The sequence below is a fragment of the Xyrauchen texanus genome, chromosome 9 (genome assembly GCF_025860055.1).
Source record: "Xyrauchen texanus isolate HMW12.3.18 chromosome 9, RBS_HiC_50CHRs, whole genome shotgun sequence".
In the NCBI taxonomy this organism is placed as follows: Eukaryota; Metazoa; Chordata; class Actinopteri; order Cypriniformes; family Catostomidae; genus Xyrauchen; species Xyrauchen texanus.
In genome coordinates this window covers 8636414-8654628 of record NC_068284.1, presented here as the reverse complement: position 1 = coordinate 8654628, position 18215 = coordinate 8636414, and positions in this window count along the sequence as shown.

Here is an 18215-nt window from a genome sequence, read left to right as displayed (position 1 = left end):
TGTATCCACGAACCAGTAAGAGACATGACGTACATGACGTACCAGCATATGCAAGACCACACGCCTTTGTTGATGTTCTGCAAACTCACAACAGGAATTACTGTATATTGATCATGCATAAGCAGAAATTTCTCCACCCAGAAAAGTAATCCCACCTCAAAAGGATGATTAAGAAAACTTTACAAAAAAGGACAAAGATGTTGCTAAAAATTTTTTCATTTTCTCAAGTAACAAAGTTTTTTTCACAATAAATATCCATGTATTTTGAAAAGAAGTATGAGCGTCACAGTTCTGCTTTTAAAGCCTTCAGCTCACTTGCCTGCTAAGCCTCCATTATATGTGTATTTACTGTAAATGCATATCCCGTTCGTTTATACATACTGAGGGATGAGACTAAATTATTGCCTGGGGTAATAGACAGCATGCCACAGATGTGGTAAATAGACATTAGGCTGAGAAAACCTAATGTCTATTTATGAATATTTCTTTAAAAATCTGCATAGATCTCAGATTACATATTTTGGAAAGATTCATGTGGACGTCAGTACGCTTTGCAATTGGTGTGTGTTACAAAGTTCTTAGTTTTCGTGACAAGGAAGGAAGCAGGATACTGCAAGATCTAATTCAAAAGGGCTTTATTTCCCACAGCTTCACAGTCTATATATATTCCACATTTCAGGCACACTCAAATTAATGCTTTTCAGTGATACGAATTGCACTCTGGAACACTCTGCTCCATGCAGATCTCATTCTCTCCCCTCTCTGTGGACTGGGCCATAATTTATCTGGCAACCTCCATACGATGTGATAGCAAGAGGTTGTCTGAGTGAATTGATTGGCTTTTAGGCTCATCTCCTGACCGAGCTCCTCCCTCTCCGGACCTACCATCGCCAAGGATATGGGGACTGCCTCTCTCCATGGTTTAAAGATGTTGAGGTTGTAAATTTGACATGCCCCACCCCTATCCATTTCGTAAGCTCGATGAGGGCAGCAATACAAGTACTTTATCTCCTTGTGCAAACTCCCATAGCCGAGCTCCCCTGTTATACAGCCGGAACTGATGTTTTGCGCCTGTAGCAAATTTTCCTGTGATAGATGCCCCAGTGTGTGTTTTGCTCTCAGGTCAAGAACGTATTGAATTTCATTTTTGCTTTGTGAAGGCCCCTCCTCCCAATTTTCCTTCATGATGTCTAACATGCCATGGGGCTTACGCCCATATAATCATTAAAATGGGGAAAACCGCATGGAGACTTGCAGGACCTCTCGCACTGCAAATAACAAGGTTTCAAGCCACCTATCCCATTTCCGAACATCTTCGTGAACTTACGAATCATATTTTTCCCCTTTTCTTCCCAATTTGGTATGCCCAATTCCCACTACTTTGTAGGGCCTCGTGGTGGTATGGTTACTCACCTCAGTCCGGGTGGCGGAGGACAAGTCAAGTCAAGTCAATTTTATTTGTATAGCGCCTTTCACAACACACATCGTTTCAAAGCAGCTTTACAGAAGATCAGCATTAACAGACGATAAAACTGTAATGTCTATAAAGTCGATGAATCATCATTGTACAATTTAGATAAAATACGATTCTTAATAGTGTTTAAAAATAATTAAATAATAATTGTATTAATCGCCCCAGTGAGCAAGCTGTAGGTGACTGTGGCAAGGAACACAAAACTCCATAAGATGTAGATTAATGGAGAAAAATAACCTTGGGAGAAACCAGACTCAATGTGGGGGCCAGATGCCCTCTGGCTAACATTATGAATGTAATATAAGTATTACTTATATATATAGTTAAAATCATGGTTTAAAATTATTAAACTAAGTAAGGGTTAAGGGTCAGTGTTTAAACATCGATTGTGTTTGAACTGTAGAGATTAATGACCACAATCTCTGAAGTCCATCTTAATTAATTGCAGAAGTTCACATAGATGCAATTGTCCTTGTTAATTGGCTGATGAAGGCTTTTGTTGGCAATAGTTAGTCTATGCATTCCATTTCAAGATCGTAGTCCATCAATAGACCGAGGTGATGCAGGTTGGAGTTGGCATCAGTTCATCCTCTGAAGTCCATCATAATAGACTGAAGTGATATATGGCTGGCACCGGCTGCATTTAGTCATCATCATTCAGCGACATGTAGAAGTGGAGTCCAACATGAAGCAGGAATGGTGCTGGATCCAGCCGGTTCAGGTGACCTCAGGATAGGAGTCCCGAGGTTGAGACAGGGAAACAAATAAAAAGATGTAAGCATAGATGCCATTAAATTTATTGCAGAGTTAGAGATCATGATCATGATCACTGTTTCTGGTTTCTGGTTCTGGTAGACCCAACTAAAGCAGCCTAATTTGGGTTGGAGGATAAATTAGGTGTATGCCTGGCTAAACAGATGAGTCTTTAGTCTAGACTTAAACTGAGAGAGTGTGTCTACATCTCGAACAGTGTTTGTGAGACTATTCCATAGTTTAGGAGCCAAATATGAAAAGGATCTACCTCCTTTTGTGGATTTTGATATTCTAGGAACTATTAACAGGCCAGAATTTTGCGATCTTAATGAACGTGATGGAATATAGCATGATAGAAGATCACTTAAGTACTGCTGAGCTAGACCATTCAAAGCTTTGTACGTAGTTAACAGAATTTTAAAATTAACACGGAATTTAACAGGTAGCCAATGTAACGGTGATAAAATGGGGCTAATTTGATCATATTTCTTGGTTCTTGTTAGCACTCTGGCTGCTGCATTTTGAACCAATTGAAGTTTATTTATTGATCTTGCTGGACATCCTCCCAGTAATGCATTACAATAATCTAGTCTTGAGGTCATGAACGCATTAATTAGTTTTTCGGCATCACCAACAGAGAGCATATGCCTTAATTTAGCAATATTTCTTAGGTGGAAGAATGCTGTTCTACAAACAATTGTAATTTGATTTTCAAAGGACAGATTTGTATCAAATATAACACCTAAGTTCTTCGCTGTTGAAGATGATGTAACAGTACATCCATCTAGAGTCAAATTATATTTTAGCTGCTTATTTTAAGAGTTTTTTGGTCCAATAATTAGAACCTCTGTTTTGTCAGAATTGAGTAGAAGGAAATTTCTGGCCATCCAATCTTTTATTTCATTGATACACTCTGCTAATTTTGAGAATTGTGAAATCTCATCAGGTTTTGAAGAAATATAAAGTTGTGTATCGTCAGCATAGCAGTGGAAACTTATTCCACGATTCCTGATAATATCTCCCAGGGGAAGCATATACATGGAGAAAAGCAGAGGCCCTAAAACTGATACCTGTGGCACTCCATATTTTACTTTTGTTTGGTTTGACAATTCCTCATTTACATAGACAAAGTGGTAGCGGTCTCCTAAATATGACCTAAACCATGCTAATGCAACTCCACAAATTCCAACATAATTCTCCAACCTATTCAAGAGAATATCGTGATCTATCGTGTCGAATGCAGCACTAAGATCTAAAAGCACTAGAAGAGAAATGCAGCTGCGATCAGATGATAAGTCATTTGTAACTCTGATAAGTGCAGTCTCTGTACTGTGATGAGGCCTAAATCCTGATTTAAATTCTATATACTATTTCTATTATATATACTATTTCTCTATAAAAATGAACATATTTGGGAGGATACTACCTTTTCTAGTATTTTTGACATAAACGGGAGATTTGAAATCGGTCTATAATTAGCAAGTTCTCCAGGATCAAGTTGTGGCTTCTTAATAAGTGGTTGGATAATTGCCATTTTAAAGTTTGTTGGGATATGTCCTAAGCATAGCGAGGAGTTGATGATATTAAGAAGAGGTTCTGAGATTACAGGAGATACCTCTTTTAAGAGCTTAGTTGGTATAGGATCTAACAAACAAGTTGTGGCTTTTGATGTTTCGATAAGTTTTGTTAGCTCTTCATGACCTATGATAGCGAAGGATTGGAGTTGCACATGAGGAAAATTATTAGACACTGTTTTCTGAGGTGCTATGACAGATGATTACATAATTTCAATTTTATTTCTGATTATTTCAATTTTATCTGTAAAGAAATTCATGAAGTCATTACTCTTGTGCTGCGACGTAATATCTGGTTCTGTTGAGGCTTTATTACTAACCAATTTAGCCACAATACTGAATAAACATCTAGGATTGTTGTGGTTATTTTCTATGAGTTTACTAAAATATGCTGACCTGGCAGCTTTGAGTGCTTGTTTGTAGCTACAGACACAATCTTTCCACGCACCATGAAATACTTCTAATTTTGTATTTTTCCACATTGAGAGCATGAGTGTGATCATTGTACCATGGTGCAGGGCTTATTTCTTTAATTTTCTTTAATCGAAGTGGGGCGACAATATCAAGGGTGCTAGAGAAGACTGCTTTTAAATTGTTTGTTATTTCATCAAGTTCTTCTGGGCTTTGGGATTTATTGAGTGTATGAGATAGATCTGGAAGAGTATTAGTGAAGCTATCTTTAGTGGTCGAAAGAATAGTTCTACCTGAACGATAGCGTGGTGTAAATTGAGTAACATTAGTTGATTGCAGCATACAAGAGACGAGGTAATGATCCGAGATGTCATCGCTCTGCTGCAGAATTTCTACATTATCAACATCAACTCCATATGAAAGAATTAAATCTAGCATATGATTATGGCGATGAGTTGGTCCTGTTACATTTTGTCTGACTCCAAGAGAGTTGAGAATATCGATAAATGCTAATCCCAATGTATCATTTTCATTATCTATGTGAATGTTGAAGTCACCAACAATTAAGGCTCTATCTACAGTAACTACAAGATCTGATAAAAAATTAGCAAATTCACTAAGGAAATCAGAATAAGGCCTGGGTGATCTATACACTGTAGCAAGGGTAAAAGACGACAGAGATTTTTTATTTATATTTGAGGGTGTCACATTAAGCATTATTAGTTCAAAAGACTTAAATTTATATCCTGTCCTCTGAGTAACACCAAAAACTTCACTGTAAATTGTAGCAACACCTCCTCCTCAACCCTTCAGACAAGGCTCATGTTTATAACAATAACCTGGGGGAGTAGATTCATTTAAACTAATATATTCATCCGGTTTAAGCCAGGTTTCAGTCAAACAGAGTGCATCCAATCTATGATATGTAATCATTTCATTGACAATTAGTGCTTTGGTAGAAAGAGATCTAATGTTTAGTAGCCCTATTTTTATCTGATGTGTATTTTTAATTTGTTTGTTTTGTTCAAGTTTGACCTTAATCAAATTTTTTCTAAATGATTTAGTGAGGGTATTGTGTTTCGTAGTTCGGGGAACAGACACAGTCTCTATGAGATATATAGGTGATACAGTCTCTATGTATTGTAGTTTATGTGACCTGTGTGACGTCTCAAGGCAGCTATCAGATGTTTGGATTAACCAGTTTGTCTGCTTCCTGACCTGGGCCCCAGTTAGTCAATTACTATCATTATTAAGACTATGAGCCAAATTACTAGAGAGGAGAGCGGCACCTTCCCTTGAGGGATGGAGTCCGTCTCTCTTTAGCAGGTCAGGTCTACCCCAAAAACTCTTCCAATTGTCTATAAATCCTATTTTATTCTTCAGACACCACTCAGACATCCAGCCATTCAGTGACACTAATCTACTATAAACCTCATCACCACGACGAGCAGGGAGGGGACCAGAGCATATTACAGTGTCTGACATCGTTTTTGCAAATTTGCACACCTCTTTAACATTATCTTTAGTGATCTCCGACTGGCAAAGGCGGATATCGTTAGTGCAGACATGGATAACAATTTTAGAAAATCTACGTTTAGCATTAGCCAGCACCTGTAAATTTGATTTGATGTCAGACGCTCTGGCCCCCGAAATGCAATTAACAATAGTGGCTGGAGTCTCTATTTCCACGTTCCTTACAATAGAATCACCGATAACAAGGGCTCTTTCAATATGATTCTCAGTGGGTGTATCACTGAGTGGGGAGAATTGATTGGAAACCCTAACAGGAACGGGAGAGTGGTGTCTCTTTGCACTCACGAGTATGCCGCCGAGACGTCACCCAAATGCCCTGCTGCAGGGGCTCTATAGCCGGAACCAAAGTGTGTGTGTTGCTCTCTGTACTACTCGCATCCAAAACATTATCTACCGGCTTCTCTTTCTCACTGACCTCTACTAGCGTTCGGATGCGAGTCTCTAACTCATTAACCTTCTCCATCAGCCTGACTAATTCCTTACATTTATCACAAGTGAATCTCTCACTACTGATGGAGAAGGCTATTTTAAACATGTGACATGCAATGCAGGAACAAATAACATGAGCGGATGCCATGACTTACCGCAAATTGTTTGTTGTTCCTGAGCGGTGAGGGTTTGAGATTGATGTGAATCCCTCACAAAATTGTTTGTTGTTGGTGGTGGTTGTTCTTGATAAGCGGTGCTTTGAGATCGATGCAATAATCTGTGTACCACAGAGGAGAAAAAATGGGTGCATACTGAAAAAATGCACGCAGTTTAATTGTGATAAAAATAGAATGCGGATGCAGGTGGAATATGCGCGCAGTTGAATCGCGATAAGAGAATAATACGAGAAGACGATGCGTGCTTAAAAATGGCAGATGTTTAAGGATTAAAGGCTGAAAACAGATGTATAAGCGATGCTAAAAAAACTAGCAGGCTACAAACACAGACTCTAGCTAGGTGGCAGCAGCCACCAGTAAAATACACGCAGATGAAACAGGAGAAAAGCAGTATAAGGACAAAGGATATAACTATGAACGATGACTATAACGTTGAACGTTTGAGAATAAGCAATGCTAAGCAGGCCACAAAAAAACTATTGTGCAGCGTGCATGATTGCTGTGCCGTCAGCAACAGGAAGTCCCTGTTTATTATTCGTGGGAGGCCTGTTTAGCTCGGCGAATATTGATGGTGACTATCACATCTGGAGTTGCGAGTTCGAATCCAGGTTGTGCTGAGTGACTCCAGCCAGGTCTCCTAAGCAACCAAATTGGCATGGATGCTAGGGATGGTAGAGTCACATGGGGTAACCTCCTCGTGGTTCCAATTAGTGGAAACAGTGCCGGTGCTCCTCTGGACTGCGGCTGACAAAATGCAGGATGGCTTTCTTCAGTTCGGAGTACCTCAGGTGGCTGTCGACTGGGAGCTGTTGTACCCTTAGTTGGGCCTCCATGGTCAGCAGCGGTAAGAGGTGAACTGCCCATTGCACCCACGGCCATTCCAAGGCTTGGGCCATGCCCTCGAAGAGCTCCAGAAAGGCCTCTGGATCATCTTGCGCCCCCATCTTCACGAGCAACACATGGGCCTTCGCTGCTGTCAGGGTCACAGCGTGTGCCCCCTCCTGAGGCACCAAGCTTCGCAATGCCCCTCTGTCCTCCTCTTCGCCTCGAAGGAGCACCTCAAAGTGCTGTTGCTTCTCTGCCCGCAGATCCATGAAGGCCTGGTGTTGGGCCTGGTGGATGCTGGCGAAGGATCGGAAGACTTCCTCCAGTGGCAAATATGACTCCATAGCAGCATTTCTTCGTCCTTTTTCCTGGGTTTTGGCACAAGGTGTTCCCATTCAAACTGGCTATATTTGCTAAGGGAATAAAGGGTATTTCTATCTTTTCTCCACTAAATCGCCTACAAAAGCTTTGCCGTTTCCACACATACAGTAACTAAGTGAGATCTTCTGTATCTGTGGTTACACAATGTTGACCATCGTGAGAGGCCACAACACATTCATGCCTCAGATCGAAAGATGCACACAGAATCCACGGCCAACTGATCCACGCATGAACGCAACAGATTCACACACACTTTAGGTTACAAAAAATTTATAATGGTAATTTCAAGGGTATTATGCTACAAATGTGGTTTATGAGGACATTTCTAGTGTCCCCATAATTTAATTTATTAAACAATGTTTTATTGAATATGTAAAAATGCAGAAAGTTTTTTGTGAGGGTAAGGTTTAGAGGTAAGGTTAGGTTTAGGGAATAGAATCTATAGTTTGTACAGTATAAAAATCATTGTGTCTATGGAAAGTCCCCATAATGATAGATAGATCAACATATTTTTCCTCAAATTCATCAATCTATTGTTCTTTTGAGAGATGAAGGCTATTCCATGCACTTCTGTTTTGAAAGAATAAAACAAACTTGATCTAACTGGGACAGAGGTAGAAGTGCACAACCCAGTGCAAACCCAGATGCACAACAATAAGAATACAAGTAGAGTCTCTAATTTGAGAAACAGACTCCTCACAGGTCCTAAACTAGCAGCTTTAATTAACAGTATATGCCGAACAGTTGCATTGCTGCAAGTAGAGGATTCTTGGATGAACAGAAAGTATGAAGAACATATTTGTTTAAAAGAAATAGTCAATTGTAACATTGTAAATGCCTTTACTGTAATTAAAAAACATTTCAATCAATTGAATGCATCCTTGGTGAACAAGCAAAAAATAACAAATAATAATAGAGTCCCCCCCAGTGAATCTCAGCCATTTCCATCACTGGTAATAAGTAACCACTTTTGGCAGATTTTGAAATGCTTATGACAGACGTCTCTTCACCTAGTGTTTTTCACCTCTCATTTGCATAAGTTTGAACAATTCTCAACTTTTTTTACACAATCCCCAGCGCAACTGTTCAAAACATTTTAGTTTGTCCTCTCATCTCCATGCTACTGGTCCTGTACAGTTAGAAATCATAAACGTGCAGGAATAAATCTGCCTCCTAAGCAATAAACCAACACAGGGAGCACCAATAGCATTGTTGTCACAAAGGCTATCTTTAGGTAAAACTGAAAAAAACTAGAGCCATGTACATAACTTTAAATTGCTTAGAGGTCATGATAGCATCCAGGGCTGGACTAGTAATCTGGCATACAGGGCATTTTGGCAGTGGGCCGACGCACTTTTGTGCCAATCAGGGGTGGAATGTCCATCAGGACAACTGGTTCGGCCGAGAAACGTGCTAAATGGGCCACGATAAGCAACAATGAGTCGCCGCGTTATGCAGAATGGACCACAAAAGGACAGTGAACACCCCACCAACACCCCCCAAACCCGCTCAACAGTTGGGGCCAGTTGCCATGTAAAATCCCGGGCCGATTTTTCTTCCCAGTCCAGCCCTGATAGCATCATTTCTATATGGAATATGTCCCTCCACAGACTCAGCATCTTACAAAGAAGAGCAAACCATCCAATAAATAGACCAGATTGAAACTTGGGCTAGTTGTCAGTCTAGTCCACAATTAGGGGCTGGGAATGATCCACACAGAACACAATAGCATCATTCTTTCTTGATTTTCGCTTTGAGTGAAAGAAAGGAGGAAAAAATCCCTTGATAATAATTTGATTCTTTTGAGAGTGCTCAGGAGCCAGCTTAGTTCTTTGGGGGACAATAAAGGCAAAAATTCTCTGTGGTGAGAGATTATAGTCCAAAGTGAATAGAGCCCACCAATACCAGAGGCTAAGCGAGGACCCCTGATAACTCATTCTTCCTCTCACAATGTCCCTGCCAGATGCCAGGTCTTAGTATCGCCAAACCCCACTATCCAGAAAAATACTGATACACGGCCCCCTAATGATGAGATGGTGGGTAATGCACATTCAAAGCTCTCATCATTGAGGGCTCACAAATATCCCATCCTATTCCCTCGCTTGTCAATCAAAAGACCTCCTCACTTAAAAGTGTGTCAATATAGACTCTTAAAAACTTGGATTAAAAAATCAATCAATCAACATTTATTTATAAAGCATGATTAAACACAACATAAGTTGTTCGAAATTGCTGTACAGTAGAGAAAATGAAACACAATAAAAAAAGAGGAAAAATGTCAATAATAAAAACAATAGGTAACTAGGTAACTCAACGAATAAAGACACTGACTACCAACCCTGGAGTCGCGAGTTCAAATCCAGGGCGTGCTATGTGACTCCAGCCAGGTTTCCTAAGCAACCAAATTGGCCTGGTTGCTAGGGAGGGTAGAGTCACATAGGGTAACCTCCTCATGATCACTATAATGTGGTTCTTGCTCTCGCTGGGGCTCGTGGTGAGTTGTACATGGATGCCATGGAGAATAGCATGAAGCCTCCACACGCTCTAAGTCTCTGCGGTAACGTGCTCAACAAGCCATGTGATAAGATGTGTGGCTTGACAGTCTCAGACGTGGAGGTAACTGAGATTCGTCCTCCTTCACCCTCAGTCCTCAGTCACTATGCCACCACGAGGACTTAGAGTGCATTGGGAATTGGACATTCCAAATTGGGAAGAAAAGGGGAGAAGAAAATAAAAGAAAAAACAATAAAACTGAATATACATAAAAATCACAATCAATAAACATCCAACATTTAATCAATTTCAAAAGCTAAAAAATTCAAATATTATTTAAGGGAAGATTTAAAAATAGCTAACGATGAAGCAGACCTCACATGAAAGGGGAGACGACTATTTAAGAAAAAAGTTTGAATATTCCTAAACTCACCCAGGAGACTTGATGGTATAGAGTAGAGTAACCCCCCATTCACAGAGGGTTATAATACCAGTAATAATCACCTGGGACCTGATGTATAAACTAATTAAGAAAGGCATTAAAACATAATCTGTAAAAAGAAAATACTGTGCCGCATTTGGAGAATTTTTCCCATGGCATTATACAAAGGGAAAGATCTTTTAATGACAGCAAGGATTTCTTGGCTCATAACATTATAGTTTTTCAAAGGCTGTGCACTTGGAATTGTGTACTATTACAGAAATCACATTCTGAAATAGAAGACAGCATAAGAATTAAGATAAATCTGTGTACTCTGAGGAATGGCCTGGTAAGAAAAATACATTCCAGACACATTCAGTAGTCGAATTGACCATTGGAAATAGGGCCGGATTAATACTCTTTAATGGCATTATGCATATGGAAATTACAGTATATGCGTACGTTATATTTAGTAAAAACAGGCATTGTAAGATCCATACATGCTTATTTTGGGGAGTAGATGGGGTGGGGAATTATCTTCTGCAAACAGGGATTCTGGCATATGTGTGGTTTAATAAATGTAAATAAAATTCTGGGTACGCAAAACCAATTTGTGCATATGCACATTATTAGGATGAAATCGATGCCAAATTTAAACATGAGGTCCGTACTCTTCGGGGTGATTGCTTTTGCATATACGTATTTATGGATGAAATATTTGCATTTCCTGACAGGATATGTGGACATTTTCTACAACATAAATTACACACTTTCATACCTCAAAAGTGAATTTTGAAGCTGTGTTGAATTGCAAACTTAACAAAAAAACAATGACAAAAAAAAAAACCCCAGTGGCTTTAAAATTCAGATTTAAGGTAAGAAAGTGTCTAATTTATGTTGTAGAACATAATGTGCACGAATCGTCAAGTTATGTTTACCTTATTTTACTATTTTCTAAGTAAAAAAAATATATATTATTCAAACCCATGACCAGTTCGTTATTTTGATTCTATTTTTGTTTCGTTTGAAGTGTAATTTGAATTTAGAAATATTTTTGGTTAAATTTTTTCGTGTTTTTCAAAATCTGAATCGACCGTTAGAAGTGAAGTGCATTCCGATACAATTACTGTTAATAATAGCCATGATTTGTGTGTCAGTAGATGAAAATTATTAATAATACATACATACATCCTCTATAAGATCAGATCCATATCTTGAACTGGAGAAGAACCTCAGAATTAAATTGCTCTTGACCCAGACCTTTAGCATTTTGTGCACGCAATTTTGCCAAACCCACTTGAGCCTAGATTTAGCGCCAAGGGCGGAGCTAGGGGGTGACATCATTGGCCACTCCTTTGGCAATTGTCTTTTCTATCATTTTTTTCTTAAGCAAAATGTGTTTCTTGGAGATGAATCTATCTCTTTAAAACACAGAAAGCTTTTGATGTGCACACCAATTAAGCATGTTTTCAGTCATTTAAAAGATGGTAATCCTTCAGCTGCAAAATTCTTGCGCGACTCACTATAACCATCCACTAGAAGCAAATGCGCTCTTGTGAGTTTCCTAAGCGCGGGAGCTATGGCACTTGGTTACGGGTTTGACATGTACTTTACAGTGCCTGCAGAGTCCAGCTTTGGAGCCTGACACAATTTACATGTTGATTGAGCATGTGAAATAATAAAATCAGATGGACAATTCATTCTTTCGTTTCCAATGCTTCCAAAATGGCCAATATAGCAAAGCATTATCCATACTTCATACCTTGCACAAAACAGCAGTTAGGAAGCACATATAGTTTAAGTGTCGCAAAATTAAGTTAACGTGACATATTAAATACAAGGTTTTTACACAAACAATACCAACGTAATATTAATACATTTATTTCTGATTCTTTATTTGTATAAGATAAACCTAGACATAGCAACCACATTCCATGAATACATTAATTTGCTAACATTAAAACTTGTTGTCTTTGCTTTTTGAAGCACCAAAAATCATCATATACATCTTAGTTGGCATGAGGGTGAGTCAATTATTAGAGAATTTTCATTTTTGGGTGAAGTATCCCTTTAATTAGTCTACAAAAGGATTCAAATCAACTCAAATACTCTCTAATGTCCATTTTTGCAGTAGTATCAGTGTCATCATAAAATATAATAACAGAATGTAATCGGAGAATATTATGACCACATATAGCATTTTAGCGCATTAGCATCATGAATTCAGAATGTAAACTAGACTAATTAAGATTTAACTTTATTGTCATTGTGCAGAGTACAGGTGCAGGGCCAATGAAATGCAGTTGTTTTCGCTTATCCCAACTAAGCTGGGGTCAGAGCGCAGGGTCAGCCATGAAACAGCGCCCCTGGAGCAGATAGGGTCAAGAGCCTTGCTCAAGGGCCCAACATTGGTATTACAGAGCTGGAGCTTGAACCCCCGACCTTTCGGTCAGTAACCCAGAGCCTTAACCGCTGAGCTACTCCATCAGCTAGTTGGTGGCAGGTCTGCCTACGTGTCATGTGGTTTTTAATCAATTTACAGCGATTTCTCTCTCTTCTCTGCAGGAAATTGTTGATAAGCTGGAGCGTACTGGCTCTTCATTTGATGTAATTCCTCCCAGGCTTTTTAAAGATGTTTTTAAGTCAATCGGCACAAACCTTTTAGATTTTATCAACAAAAGTCTTGAATTAGGAATTGTACCTGATCGTTTGAAACATGCCGGCTTAAATGGCCAAATTTAGACCAAACAATTTTATCAAATTTTAGACCTGTCTCAAAACTGTCATTTACTTTACAACTTTACAATTTCTTGGAAGAAAATTATATTTGCGAAAAGTTTCAATCAGGCTGGTGGTGTTGTGGGCTAAAGCACTAAACTGTTAAGCAGGAGGTTGCCAGTACGATCCCCACAGCCACCACCATTGTGTCCTTGAGCAAGGCACTTAACTCCAGGTTGCTCTGGGGGATTGTCCCTGTAATAAGGGCACTGTAAGTCGCTTTGGATAAAAGCATCTGCCAAATGCATAAATGTAAGGTGTTAAATGATGTACTGTTGACTGTGGACTCTGGTCATTTTTCAATGCTTGTGCTCCTTGATCAAAGTGCTGCTTTTGACACAATTGATCACACAGTTCTGCTCTTTCAATGCTATGAAGTGGTTCCAATCTTATCGTAACAACAGAAGATATATGATCTATATGATCCCATTAGGCATGGTTTATAAGAAATAGGACATTTTGTTTCATTGTTATGCAGACGATACTCAATTCTATCTTCCGCTAAAACAAAACACAAATCGCTTAGATTCTTTTCTAAACTGTCTGTTCTAAAGGCCTGGCTGTCCTTAAACTTTCTAAATTTAAATGAAAGTAAGACTAAGGTGATAATATTTGGGATTCTGAGACTAAAAACACCTAACATTGATTTTGGGCCTCTATTTATCTCTATCATGTGTAAAAAAGAAATATGGGAGTTTATATGGATAGTGTACTGGCAAATATGAAGTCCATCCTGTCTTTTAAGAACTTTGAGAGGACTATCCATGCTTTTATCACATCTCGGCTCGATTATTGTAATTCACAAAAGCCAAGTTTATAAATAAATCAGTCTCTGATAAAGTGTAGATGTTTACAAGGGCCTTCAAAATTAATAAATAGGACTAATTGACAGGGCTTCTCATGAAAAACTTTCATTAAAGTTAAAGTAAGGTATATTAAGTACAAAATATTATAGATGATTGTGTTGTGGGTATTTAAATGTTGAACACATTTTTCCATTTGTATAATGATTTTTTCATTGCCAACCAGAGTGATTGGTGGCCCCTGCCTGACCACCCCTGTATACAATTTCTGGCTCCGCCAATGCTTAGCAGATGTTTTCACAAAAATACCAAAACCTCATAGCCATGCCCATTGACTTTGCGTGAATGTCTTATCACATGGTACAGCGTTTAGTGCTTAGTGCTCTTAAAATAGGGCCCCAGGCTGTACGTTACGGTCACATAATATACAAGTTTAATTCAATGAGTGGCATCCATTGAAATCAATTATTATTTAGCATTTAAATTAAATTTTGAACAAATATTGTCTTTACTCTGGTCAAACAATAAGTCAAGAAAGTTAATCTGGTTAACTTTTTTGTAGTCATTATTGAGACTTTGGTTGCACAATAATCTGCTTTTGGGATTGCATTCATGTTGGACTCTTGTAGGCTTAATGTCTGTCGTTCATAGTAAGGAAAGACTGACATTTTTATTTTTTGATCATTCTATCAGTTGGTTTTAAAAAACATTTGGCCAATTAATCGGTTATCTGCCTTTTCACCACCATAGTAATTGTATTGGCAAAATTCATTATCAGTCAACCTCTGTAACTGTAGACTGAATGCAACCATTTGCATACTGAGAACAGTCCTGTACACAGAGAGCATAACAATTATTTTCCCATAAACATAGTATGATAGTATGCAATTCAAACATACAAATAAACTGCAAAAAAATATATATTGTTAAAAAAGTTTAGGTTTATTGAAAGGTAAGGAAGTGTTACTGTTTTAGCATTTCCCATCTCCCATCAGAAAGACAGAAACCAGAAAATGGGGCCAATTCACAAATGAGCTGGAAATGCTAGTAGCCGAGCATCTCACCCCTCAGGCTGGGGGAAATTGTCTTCTTTTACACAGAAAAAAACCCACACCTAAAAAGCTTGTCACCAAGGTGAGAGCAACCTAGTTAGCAGGTAATTGCCTGCCGAAGACTTGCCAGCTCCACTGTGAGAGACTCCACGTGAAAAGTGTGAGAACTTTGACACAGTTTAAGTGCTACCTCCCAATAACCATATAAACAGGAGACAATGGACCTAATTGCAATCACTGTCCTCCACCTCTGTCTTTATGTGCCTACATTTCGCTCACTGTTGTTCTAAAGACTTGAGGTTGACTTGCTTTGAAGAAGGGTCCTCAGCACAGCCTGATCTCATGAAATGTACGTGAAAATGGCAAAACATTTTCAAACCAAAATGGCACGCTTCATTGCACGTTTGGTTGCAGTTTGTCAGTGAAATGTACCAAAAGCAAGTAAAATGATGTTGTAATTAGACAAGGTGTTTAAGGTGAATATTAGATGGTTTTAATGGGTAAAACACACCTCCCTAACCAGAAACTTTAACTCAAACCTAACCAGTAGTGTTCCAAAAGATGAGAGAGATGAACAAAACAGACATCCTTACCCTAAACCAATGTCTAAACCTAACCAATATGGTTAAAAATATAAATGAGAGGTGTACAAAACAGACATCCTTACACTTAACCAACACCTAAACCTAGCCTATAGTATTTTAAAAGCAAATTTGACATGAAAAGCACATTTACTGAAGCAACCATTTCATGTTGCTTATATGGCACTTTTGCTTCTCTTTCACTCCAAGCACCCATGGCTGGGCTGGAGGATCAGCCTTCGAGTTCAAAGTCCAACACTCTATCAGTTGAGCTACTGCGGAAGTTAATCAAATTGGAATATGTTTGTAAATGTAGGTGGGTCTGTAATACAAGTATTAGAATGTACCGTTTTTCAAATGATGCGTTAGAGTAAAAGTGTTTCGATATCATAACATAGCAGTGTGTGAGTAACAGTGCGAAAACATTTGTTTATAAAGACAAAATCAGCCATTGTAGATGTGATTTGTGCGAAAGTAAATAAAACGCACAGTTGTTGTAGCTCCTCTAGTTTCACATGGAAACTGTAGCAAAACTTAGAAAGCGGCATGTAAAACTCAGTTTGCAAAAATGTAGTTATAGTACTGTTCATTCTATGAGACTAGGTTGCCTGAGTAATATATAGAAACCAAAAATATTATAAAGGCCTTGGGGTGGTCTCTTTTGACTTGGGCAAATAAGCAAACACCTAGCAATGGCCCACCCAAAACACCCTTGCAACACAATACAAACCACTCACCACACCATGGTAACCACATAGTAATGCTCCACAACACCTGCTTGGGCAAGCCACACTCATTTTCTTCAAAAAAGTAAAAATGTAATGAACTCTGTTTATCAAAGCAATGGAACTTGGTGCATGTTTGAAAAAAAAAAAATACAGTGGTGGGAAGTGCAGTACTGGAACATTTTATAAATTAATTCCAAATATTAATGGTCAAACACACTTCAGATGTGATATTTTCAGTGTAGTATGTTTGTGTTATGGGAGGGTTCAGCTAGTGTGCTGGATGAATGATTATGAACAGTATGTAATGAGTACGTTGGGAACCGACACTCACAGTTGTTTCAGCAACGTGTCATGTTTTGACTGCCTGCTCCATTTGGAATCACCCAAAAGGAACTTGGGCTTAAACCTCTGAATGTATCATTAAAGATGGCTCTGTTTTTCTTTTTTTCCGTTTCTGTGTTGTTGTTGTTGTATTTCTTATTTTGGCCACTACATGACAGATGTAATGAGAAAACTGTGCCTTCTGAGCTTTTAAAAGAAATCTTGTCACTTAACATCCCAATTAATGGACTTAATGGAGTTCTCAGTAATGCTTCACTTACTGTAAGTACCAACTTAACATCTCATATGTTTCTAAAAGTTCATATTGACATTTCTGAGCTTTGGGGCAAATCTGTGCATGGATTGAGACACTGTTGAGATCTCTACTGACACTCAAGAGGAGACATATTTGAGATAAGTCTGTGGTTTTTCCTTTCTCCCTGGATGTCACAACACAGTACAGTATCCATTAACTGAGCAATTTTATTAAGAAAGCCTGTACACCTACCTATTCATGCAATGATCTTATCAGCCAATCATGTGGTAGCAGTGCAATGCATAAGAGCATTCAGATACGGGTCAGGAGCATCAGTTAATGTTCACATCAATCCTCAGAATTGGGGAAAATATGTTGTATTTTCACACACAACAGTCTCTACAGTTTACTCAAAATGGGGCCAAAAACAAAAAATATCCAGTAAGCGGCAGTTCTCTGGACGGAAACATCTTGTTGATGAGAGAGGTCAACGGAGAATGGCCAGACTGGTTCCAGGTGACAGAAAGGCTATGGTAACTCAGATAACTCCTCTGTACAATTGTAGTGAGCAGAATAGCATCTCAGTATGCACAACATGTCAAACATTGAGGCAAATGTACTACAAAAGCAGAAAGACCATATCAGGCTCCACTTCTGTCAGCCAAGAACAGAAAGCTGAGGCTCACCAAAACTGTACAGTTGAAGACTGGAAAAACTTTGCCTGGTCTGATGAATCTCAATTTCTTCCAAGGTACAAAGATGGTGGTGTTGTGTCATCCTGCCTTGTGTCAACAATCCATGCTGGTGGCGGTGGTGTAATGGTTTGGGGAATGTTTTCTGGGCACCAAGTATTAGTATAGTGTTCCTAATAAAGCGCTAAGTGAATGTATATTATTTAATCATTGAGGGAAATTAATATTGCTTTTGGCTGGTTTTAATACAAATGAACAGATATTGCAGCTGGACTTGATATAAGACCACATGGATAAATTGTAGAGGCAGAAACATGGCACTGCATTACTCTTAATGTTTTTGAACTAGGTTGTGAATCTTTTAGTGATATTGTAAGAGGATTCTCAGTTTACAAGATAAGAAATATGCTTCAATCTGCTTGGCTGTCTTTACACAATATCTGGGAATAAGGAAGCACAGGTTCTTATCAGCCTACCAGGAAAAGATGCTGTGTTTTATAATACACTTGAGTGCTTTTGATTAAAAACTAATGA